The sequence below is a fragment of the Chiloscyllium plagiosum genome, chromosome 12 (genome assembly GCF_004010195.1).
Source record: "Chiloscyllium plagiosum isolate BGI_BamShark_2017 chromosome 12, ASM401019v2, whole genome shotgun sequence".
Lineage (NCBI taxonomy): Eukaryota > Metazoa > Chordata > Chondrichthyes > Orectolobiformes > Hemiscylliidae > Chiloscyllium > Chiloscyllium plagiosum.
In genome coordinates, this window is record NC_057721.1 from 4,141,246 (window position 1) to 4,152,996 (window position 11,751).

Below are 11,751 nucleotides of genomic sequence, written 5' to 3' on the forward strand. Positions count from 1 at the left end.
TGCATACATTTAACCTATGTTCTGCAGAATCACGTTGGATCCGCGTTTCAGAATCAAATTTAATCTGTGACACGCCAAGTTGTACTAATCTGCAGTAAATTGAAACTGTGTTGCTGGAAAAGCGCAGCAGGTCAGGCAGCATCCAAGGAGCAGGAGAATCGACGTTTCGGGCATGAGCCCTTCTTCAGAAAGGATTCCTGAAGAAGGGCTCATGCCCGAAATGTCGATTCTCCTGCTCCTTGGATGCTGCCTGACCTGCTGCGCTTTTCCAGCAACACATTTTCAGCTCTGATCTCCAGCATCTGCAGTCCTCACTTTCTCCTCCTAATCTGCAGTAAGGTTACATTTAATCTGTGACACAGATGATTGAACTTCATGGGTATGCTGGTATTATCCACTCGTGCCCACTCCTGCTCTTGGTACTGGACCCATCAATAAGACCAACCCTCAGTCCAAGTGTAGCTCTCAAACTCAGTAGCTGGCTTTGTCAGGTTTGGAAGCAGAGCAACTGGTCTTGGAGCACTGAGCTTCTAGGACCAAAAAAAGGGGAAACCAGCAAAACATGCGAACAACGCATACTTGTCTAACTCAGATCATACTTCAGCACACCGCTGCAGTACAACCAAGAAAAGCACAGCAAGTCAGGCAGCATCTGAGGAGCGGGAAAATCAACGTTTGGGGCAAATGTTCCAGTTCCTGATGAAGAGCTTATACCCAAAACATCGATTCTCCTGCCCCTCGGATGCTGCCTGACCTGCTGTGCTTTTCCAACAACACACTCTCGACTCTAATCTCCAACATCTGCAGTCCTCACTTTCTCCAGTACAACCCAAGAGTCATTATGTTGTTTTCCTGGACTTTCCCTCTGGGGCAGTGAGCTGGAGGCAAAGATGAGGAAGAGGGACAGGATGGGAAGGTTGTTGGGGTGGGTGGTGGGGAGGTAAGAAAACAGAGAGGGGCTGTGTTGGGGAAGGGAGGTGAACAAGGGAGCCACAAAGTGAGCTAATATCTTGCAGAGAAGAGCATCTCCAACGCATACAGGACATCAGCCCAGACCCACCACCTCCATTCTGACTGCCTGTCTGCCTCCTGTGTTATGGACTCTGGGTTGGGAATGCTCAGGACAGCGTCAGCTAAGCAACTCACCCACATTTCCAACCCACCCCCCCCGATCAAAAAGGTACCCTGTGCTGTCCTGATGGAATTCCTGATGAAGGGCTCCAGTCTGAAACATCTATTTTCCTGCGCCTCAGATGCTGTCTGACCTGCTGTGCTTTTCCAGCAACACACTCTCAACTCAATTTAGCATGGCCAATCCACCCAACCAGCACAGCATTGGACTATGGGAGGAAACTCACATAGACACAGGAAGAATGTGCAAACCCCACCGCACTGCCCGAGGGTGAAATCGAAGCCGGGTCCCTGCTGCTATGAGGCAGCAGCGTTAACCACTGAGCCACTGTGCCACTAAATTGCTGTGTTGCCCAGGACTATTGTAAGCTCATCTGAAAATTTATTTCATGTTCAGCAGAAAACTGGGGCTTCATGCATGAACCTGCTCTCGGTCATGCCCTTAGATCTCAACTTTGCTTAGACATTTCCCTTCATGTTCTGGCTCCTGAGGAGCTAGTCCTATTTTTTCTTTCTAGATTCCCTACAATGCGGAAGCAGGCCCTTCAGCCCAACAAGTCCACACCGACCCTCCGAAGAGTAACCCACCCAGACCCATCCCCCACTGTCCTGTATTTATTCCTGACTAATGCACCTAATCTACACATCCCTGAACACTACGGGCAATTTAGCAAGGCCAGTTCACCGAAGCTGCACATTTTTGGACTGCGGGAGGAAACCAGAGCAACCACAGGAAACCGGCACAGATACGGGGAGAATGTGCAATCTCCACACAGACAGTCGCCTGAGGCTGGAATCGAACCGGGTCCCTGGCGCTGTGAGGCTGCAGTGTTCTAGAGCTTCCAGTTCACCTAGTGGTCAGGTTCTAGAGACTGCTTTCAAAATCTGCCCCAAGTCTGTTTCTCTCTCCAGCAGTGTTTTTAAAAGGTTTTAGAAATGGTTCCTCCTTGACATTTCTGCTTCAAGATTTGAAATCGGAAAGGAGATTTGCTTACACTGTGACTGAAGGGGGCTGATTATGTGCTGAGTGAGAACACTCTGAGGCGTATTAAGGTTTCAGCACTTTTCAACCCACTGTCTGGAAGTACGTTGTGTAGTTCACCTTGAGTGTAAGTAAACTTGCTGGGGTCAAAGTGAATATCTGGTTTTAAAAGTATCTAGATTGCGAGAGAAGCAATCATGGTGTAATCCCACACAAATAAGAAACTTTAACAGATGAGGTTAAGACGAAAAGGCATGTGTTTCACATCTGCTGCAGTCAGGGAATTGAAACCTATTTACCATAAAACTGGATGGACAGAAAAGACAAATGAGTGGTTAGATTAAGAATAGAAATTCAGGAATGAATAAGCGTTGCAAAGAGAGAGAAGGACAGCCAAGTCCTGGTCTTGACAAATCAGACTGTACAATAACTTTGTCTTGGCAGCATTTGAAGGTGAAATGCAAAACAGGAGAGGAAGGTGGAAAACAGAGGCAGAAACATCAGATGGCTGGGTAAGGTTGAGGCTTGGACTCATGGAGGATTGAAGAAAGCCAAAGGCAAAGCAAGACTATATCAACAGCCCCCTCTGAAACTAAAGTTACTGCAAATGAACAAGCCAGATACCCACTTAAACTTGTCAATCTACACCTGTGGGGAATTTAATTCGCATTCCAATGGACTACCACTAAATTGGGCAGCAAAGTAGCTCGGTGGTCAGGTACAGCGCCAGGATCCTGGGTTCGATTCCAGCCTCGGGTGACTGTCGGTGTGGAGTTTTCACATTCTCCCCGTGTCTGCGTGGGTTTCCTCCCATGGTCTAAAGATGTGCGGATTAGGTGGATTGGCCATGCTAAATTGTCTATAGTGTCCAGGGATGCGCAGGATAGGTGGGTTAGCCATAGGAAATGTTGGGTTGCAGGAATAAAGTAGGGGGGTTGGGTCTGGATGGGATACTCTTTGGAAGGTCAGTGTAGACTCAACGGGACGAATGGCCTGCTTCCACACTGTTGGGGCGCTATGAAATCCATGCTGCTGGTCAGGATCATAAATGGAGAAAAAAGGCTCAATAATCAAATATGTGATATCCACATGCTTTCTTTGGATAGTGTCATATCCACAAGGTATGAAGGCAATTATAAGTTATCTTAGAAACTGCACTTCCCTTTAATTCAGAAAATGGGCACCACTGGACATTAAAATGGCTGCTACAGATCACATGATTCACAAATTGTCCCGGTCTAGCAACCTCTATTAGGAATTGCTAGGACAAAGATAATCAGATCATTCTGGGAGAATTTCCCCATTGCATTCATTGAGAAAACTGCCTGGACATATCAAGTGTAGTAGGAGGGTGAGAGGCTAGACCTTCCATTTCCAAACCTGGACTGAGAATAACAGAAAACCTCAATGTAATGTGCCTCCATGGCAACAACACTCCCCACCCAACTCTTAACATGAGCAATCAATTAGGACCAGAGGCATAGAAACACAACTGTTAACCCAACTGACTCACCTATGGACAACATCACCTAACCAAAACTCCTCTGGTACTTGAAATGTTTGAGCTGTATCTTTCTGAAGCCTTGCCCAAGTCTGATTCCAGCCTATCTACAGAAAGCAGTACTCCAGGCTGATTGCTAAACCTGCCTTAGAGTGCACCAATTCCAGCTATTCAAGCTTCACCTTGCTCTCTCATCACCGACTTTTTTTTTTAATCCTGCAACCGCTGCTTCCAGCCATTTGGATACATTTGAATTTTACGTCCTGAGTGAAGGAAACCTCACTGAACTCTGACATTCTTCTGAATTATTATGTAGACTTATCATTTAAATATTCATAGCTGTAAAACTTTTTTTTCCTGTATCTTTAATCTGGTGTGGTGTATTTCTCTGTCTTTGTGTGCACGTCTCTCGCTCTCTCTCTCTGTCTGCGTGTGTGTGCGTGAGCTTTTCTGTTTGTCTGCATCCATGTCTGTGTTTCTCTCTGTCTGTCTGTATACATCCCTGTCTATGTGTATGTGTATCTCTGTCTGTCTGTCTGTATACATCTCTGTCTGTGTGTATGTGTATCTCTGTCTGTCTGTCTGTATACATCCCTGTCTGTGTGTATGTGTATCTCTGTCTGTCTGTCTGTATACATCCCTGTCTATGTGTATGTGTATCTCTGTCTGTCTGTCTGTTAACATCCCTGTCTGTGTGTGTACGTCTCTCTGTCTGTCTGTCTGTGTGTGTGATTCTCTGACCATCTATATGTGTGTGTGAAGTCATGAGGACCACTTTTTAACCTAAGAGAGTTTGCTGTGAATCCTTTCAAAATAAACCGGGTTTGGGAAACACACTATTTCAAATTTAAACCACTCTGCTCATGACCAGAGACAAGAAGAATGAAAAGAGTTCAGCTTGTCTCTGCCCCCTGTCTCTGCCCTCTGTCTCTGCCCCCCCCTCTGCCCCCTGGGATCAAATCACCTGCCAATCCATTGCGAATGATCATCTTCATTCCAATAATCAAGATGTCCTTCAGTAAAGCCCAGTCAAGAACAAACCTTTTTCTGACTTGTTCTGTGAGCTGGGTCCGACGGTAGCTCTCAAACCAGATGGTTTACCAGCAGTTGGTAATTCATCCATCCATTCCACGTTCAACCAGAACATCATTTAATTCCATAAGTCCATTAAAGATGGTCAATCATCTGCTGCTAATGTTTTGCCCAGTGTTCCGCATTAAGCTTTCATGCAATCTGAGTTCAATTAGCAAAAGGGTTTGAAGAATGCCTATTCACATTCAGATCTGCTTAAAGATTTAAACTGACTGCTATTAGATACTCGTCAATTGTGCAAATTACCCATTTCTAATTTTTGCCAAACAGGCTTCACAAAGGCAAAAAGGGATTTAATCATCTGTGATGTTGCTCAAAATTATCTCCTCGTCATTCTTATTCAGCCAATGTTACAGGATCCTGAAACCTACCCCACCACTCCTGACTACAGCCAGTCAATTTAACTCCAATTCCTCGATGCATCCCCACGTACTTTACATCTGCTTAGTCCTAAATAAAAACCTTGTGATCTCAACCTTGAATGTTTGAACAGTTGAGTATTTACAACCCTCTGGGATAGAGTCTTCCTGATTCTATGAGGGACATTAATGGTGTGGAAGATAACTAAAAAGACAAATGGAACATTGGCCTTTTTCAGAATAGAGAGCGCAATGGGCATGTCATTGCTTAGCAGCAGCACCAAATTTCTCTAATTTGTTTTAAGACATTGAAATATTAACTCCTAGCCTTACCTCAAGGCTATAAATCCTTATTCAATATATAAACAAACCCAAACCCTTCGAGCCCCAATGTGTTCAAACTGAGGAATGAAATCGAAACTATGTTTGCCCCTTTCTTAACATACACAAAATTTTGGATTAGATTCCCTACAGTGTGGAAACAGGCCCTTCAGCCCAACAAGTCCACACCGACCCTCGAAGAGTAACCCACCCAAACCATTCCTCTACTCATGCACCTATCACTATGGGCAATTTAGCATGGCCAATTCATCTGACCGGCACATCTTTGGAGTGTGGGAGGAAACCGGAGCACCCGGAGGAAACCCACGCAGAATGTGCAAACTCCACACGGACAGTCACCCGAGGCTGGAATCGAACCTGGCGCTGTGAGGCAGCAGTGCTAACCACTGAGCCACCGTGCCGCCCTATGTAGAAGCACAAATCAAATATAATGCCAGTCCTTCTCTTTAGAGGTCAAAGCCTCAAGCGACGAGAGTATGTTATCACATGGAGGATAAAATGTAAGGCTGGCAAGTATGAAGTGTCATACGTAAGGTAAAAAAGGACAGGAATACTCCATGAATGGAGTTACAGTAGCCGAGGATAAAACTATAAGAGGTTAAGGGAACTTGAAAAGTGGAACCTGTTTCAAAGCTACAATCAATAGAAAACAACTGGATGCCAACATGTTGCCAAGTGATAGATTTTAAATCAGAGGAGCCTGTGATCAAATTATGATGCGTATTTTAGACGGCGTCTTGAGTGTTCTATTCCTTCCCCTTGTCGTGAACAGAGAGACCTTTAAGTACTTGAGGCAGCGGAAAGCCTGCTCTCAAATATTGTGAAGTACCAGTTGTAATCAATAGACTCTAAGTATAAATAGGTCCCAAAGTGGATAAAAGCAAATTATTGCGGATGCTGGAATCTGAAATCCAAAGAGAAAATGCTGGAAAATCTCAGCAGGTCTGGCAGAAAAGAAATGGCGTCTCGAGTCTAACTGACCCTTTGTCAAAGCTTCGACAAAGGGTCAGTTAGACTCGAAACGTCAGCTCTTTTCTCTCCTTACAGATGCTGCCAGACCTGCTGAGATTTTCCAGCATTTTCTCTTCTGGTTTTAGGTACCAAAGTGGTTTATCTTTATCGTTTACCATTTAAATATCTTTTTACAGAATATGTTAGGATAGCTCAGCGAGCTCTCAACTTAAAATGAATTTGACAACCCTCATCCAAGTAATCTCCAAAATATTGTCACCCACCATATTTTCCCTCATCCCCTAGCTGTCTGGTTTCTTCAGTGCGATTTCCAGCATAGTTACATTTCTGTATTTCATAAAATGAGTAAAGATAGTTGTGAATTAAATCATTTTTTGTGGCTGTGCCCAGCTTCCTTAGAGATCTGAGCACCTCCCAAAAGAAGAATGCTTGAAGTTAAAGCTTTCCTTTTCTCCAGAAACAAAAAGGCTCAGTAGGACTGGCAGCCTCTGTGGGGAGAAATCAGACAGTTAATGTTTCAGGTCCAGTGACCCTTCCTCAGAATTGACTGTAGCGAGAAAAATGTTGTTTTTTTATGCAGAAGATGGGGAGGGAGAAGTAAATGATAGCTGGAGATAGAGCAAGCTGGAAGAACAGCACTTCATTTTCCACTTGGGCATTCTACAGTTTTCTCGATTCAATATCGAGTTCATCAACTTTAGGGTTTGAGGCACTTTCACATGTCCTTACCTGAATCTCCACACACCAGGCCTTGTTATCACATGGCCTGCTATTACACGCAACCCTTTGTTATACCAGTAGTCCCCATTAGCAGCTATTCATTCTGCCAGATGATCATTATCCATTCCTTTGTTCGTCCAACTGTTCTTCTCACTCTTTGGGCTCTACCTCCACCTATCGTTTATTCCTCACCCCCTTCCCCCGCCCTATCTTCTTCATAAAAACCAACCTTGGGGAGTTGGGGATTACGTTGTAGCATGTCAAAGTTTGCAGAAGACACCAAGATGAGTGGCAGAGCAAAGTGTGCAGAGGACTGTGAAACTTTACAGAGGAACATAGATACACTGAGTGAGTGGACAAAGGTCTGGCAGATGGAATACAATGTTAATAAATGTGAAGTCATCCATTTTGGACGGAGTAACAGTAAAACAGATTATTACTTCAATGGTAAGAAGTTGCAGCATGCTGCTGTCAGAGGGACCTGGGTGACCTTGTGCATGAAGGTTGGTCTAAGGTACAACAAGTAATTAGGAAGGCAAATGGAATTTTGTCCTTCATTGCTGAAGGGGTTGAGTTTAAAAACAGAGAGTTGATGTTGCAGCTGTACAAGGTACTGATGAGGCCACACTTGGAGTACTGGATGCAGTTTTGGTCTCCTTACTTGGGAGAAAGGATATATTGGCACTGGAGGGAGTGCAGAGGAGGCTCACTAGGTTGACTCTGGAGATGAGGGGGTTGGCTTATGAGGAGAGACTGAGTAGACTGGGATTATATTCATTGGAATTCAGAAGAATATGGGGGGAGTCTTATAGAAACATATAAAATAATGAAGGGAATAGATAAGATAGAAGTGAAGAGGATGTTTTCATTGGCGGGTGAAACTAGGACAAGAGGGCATAGCCTCAAAATTAGAGGGACCAGATTTAGGACTGAGTTGAGAAGGAGCTTCTTCACCCAGAGGGTTGTGAATCTATGGAATTCCCTGCTCAGGGAAGCAATTGACGCTAGTTCAGTAAATATTTTTAAAGCTAAGATAGATATTTTTGAACAGTAAATGAATTAAGGGACAGGGTGAGAGGGTAGGTCAGTGGAGCTGAGTCCAGAAAAAGACCAGCCACGATCTTCTTGAATGGCAGGGCAGGCTAGAAGGACCGGACGGCCTACCCCTGCTCCTAGTTCTTATGTCCTTATGTCCTTTTCCTAACTACCATCAGGATTCCTGAAGAAGGGCTTATGCCCGAAACGTCGATTCTCCTGTCCCCTGGATGCTGCCTGACCTGCTGCGCTTTTCCAGCAACACATCTCCGGCTCTGAACTCCAGCATCTGCAGAACTCACTTTCTCCTCCTAACTACCATCAGTCTGAGGAAGGGTCACTGGACCCGAAACATTAATTCTGAATTCTCTTTGCAGATGATGCTGAGTTTTTCCAGCAATTTCTGTCTTTGTTTCTGATTTCCAGCATCTGTAATTCTTTTGCTCTTTTCCTCCAGAGTTATTGTACCTGTTTTCACTTGGATACAGGGAAGCAACAAGTAATTCTTGGAGAGAGTAACTAGCGTAAGCATGAGGACAAAGGGAGAGTTTGTTTAGCACTTGTTACAAATTGCACATACTGAAATGTTTTATTGTGCTGACTAATTGCCATTTAGTTTGTTTATTCTCCCAAGTAATTTAGAACAAGCTGGCAGATGAGCTAAAGAACTTCTTTTATTAAAGATAAAACTGCCACAGCTATCTAATGGCTTACCTAAGGAAAAAGAGCTGGATTTTCCCAGTGCTATAGGGATGAGGCAGAGGCTGTGGCAGTAGGAAAATGGCAGTGAGCTGCATCAGGCTGCATTTGTGCCTGTAGGGATTTTTCCAGGGCTTTCTGGCAGCAGGAAGTTGGGAGAGGCACTTGACGTGGTTAAAGGCCCAGAGTGGGGCTGGGTGGCAGTATCACTGGTGGAGGGGTGCCCCCCTGCCATGCGTAGAGACCACTGGCTCAATGGAGGACTCACTTCTCTGCAGGGTGGCAAGAGCACTTCCAGGCTGAGGCCACCTCCTATGTTCCTGCCTGGCCTTGGCAGGAGATGGAGACGCAGAGGCTCACTGATTGTAGGCCTTTGGATCAAGACAGCAAACATGGAGCCGAACAATTAGGAGGTAGCCTCACTGAAGATGGCAGCCACGGGCACCTGATTTTTTACTTATTCTTTCACTTAGAACTCCAAGCTCATCGGAAAATCCAGAGAGAGTCTAGGCAGTTCAATTCAGGGCAGGGAATAGGTGCGGAAAGATAAAAGAGCACACACAGAACAGTTGCAGCGCAGCTGCAGGCTATTTGACCTATTGTGTCTGTGTTAGCTCTCTGAAGGAGAAATTCACCCAGTGCCACCCTTCTGGCTTCTGCTTAGGGAAGGGCAAGCCATCGTTGTTCACATCCCACCAATTTATTATTTCTTAAAAATCTTCTGCTTCAAATTATGAGCCAATTCCCCCTTGAGTGCTTCAATTAAACCTGCAGGCAGTGGGTTCCATGCTCTAATCACTCTGTGCCAATAAATTTATATTATATGTTTTGGTTTATTTTCCTGTGTTTTAATCAAACTTTACCTCGTCACTTTTGCTGGTTCCTATAAATCCACGTCTTTCGGCTCTCAACCACGGTGGCTGAGTGGTGAGCACTGCTGCCTCACAGCACCAGGGCCCCGGGAGCGATTCCAGCCTCGGGTGACTGTGTGGAGTTTGCTCATTCTCCCCGTATCTGCGTAGATTTCCTCCCACAGTCTATAGATGTGTAGCCTAGGTGAACTGGCCATGCTAAATTGCCCATAGTGTTCAGGGATGTGTAGGTTAGGTGCATGAGTCAGGGGTAAATGTGGAGTAATGGGGAATGGAATACCTGGTTGACATGGACAAGCTGAACCAAAGGGTCTGTTTTTGTGCGGTACGACTCTGTGACAGGATATGAAAACGAATAAAAGATGCACAATCTACAACAACGTAATTAAATCTATCATAAGCTTTCCATTCAAACAACTGACGAGTGAACAATAGTAAGCCCCAATACCATCCTTGCCCATCAATCCTGGCCTGAGTTCTGATCCAGTTCTACACCAGTATTTTTTCAGATAGATCCCAGACTGTGCCAAGAACTCGACTAGAGTTCCAAGGTGGACTTTCTGACCAAACAGATGGCATATATTTCTTAAAATACAGCCCCATTTGCCCCAAGTGCACAGCTTTGATATGAAGGGAAGACTGGAGTGATTTGAAAGAGTGTTGAATGCCTGTAACACCAGCCGCTCAACTGCAGGAAATCATTGTCTATAACAGAGTATAAAACAGAATAAGAGTGCTTGAGAATAGGCAGGATAGAAGGACAAATGAAGACAAGTGTCGAGTTGAAGTCCGTACTGATGGATAGTAAATGAATACTAATTGATTGGTGTATCTATAACTGAGAGTGGGATGTTCATGACTCTCGCTAATAAAGCCTGATGTGTGTGATAGATTCTTTCCACCAGAGCCAAGCTTTAAATTATGGATGTTCCACATTTATTGCAGCTTCAATAGGCTTTTTTGACTATCTTTTCCTGTTAGACTCTGACTGCTTAACTTATAAATTGTTCCTTTGTTGCCTTATTTCTGGCTTCACAATGTTAATCATACACTTGACCTCAATTTAAATTCTTCTATAGCCCTGGGTTCCCTACTGTATCCATGTCTCACAATAGCAGCAACACTCATTGTGAACTGTAAGCTGTACTTTTTCACTTTCATCCTTCTCAGCCCTTCTATGGATTAATTTAGACTTTTCTCCTTGTCCACCAGAAATTTTTAACTTCATACACAAACATACAGGCACCCACAAATACTCTCACACACACACACGCACATAGACAAATACACACATACACTCACAGGAATACAGAAATACCCACACAAATGTACACGGACACACAAACACACACATACTAACATACATGAACACTCGTGCACATACACACAGATGAATATGAATGTATGGACACAAACACATACAGACATACAAGTATTACAAATGAACACAGACACACACACACACGCTCAATACACACATACTCATACACACACAAGTAATATACAGGCCTGACCAGGTAAAAATGCCAAATGCCAGGGCACAGTAAGCTACAGACCAAGTGCAGGCAAACAGAAGTAGTTAAGTTTGGCGATTGTTGGTAAGCATAGACATAGTGGGCCTCGGTTATTCTCTTAAGTATTGGCAAATGCTCACACACTGACATAAACACACACAGACAGGCAGAAATATTAATACATGAATTCTCATACACATATACATACTTAAGTACTCACAGATATCCACAAATACTCATGTATATATAACATAGGCATACATACATATTAATACACATACTACACATACTCCGACGACAATGGTGCTGCATTTTGGGAAAGCAAATCTTAGCAGGACTTGTACACTTAATGGTAAGGTCCTAGGCTGTGTTGCAGAACAAAGGGATCTTGAAGTGCAGGTTCATAGCTCCTTGAAAGTGGAGTCGGAGGTAGATAGGATAGTGAAGAAGGCGTTTGGTATGCTTTCCTTTCTTGGTCAGAGTATTGAGTACAGGAGTTGGGAGGTCATGTTACGGCTGTACAGGACATTGG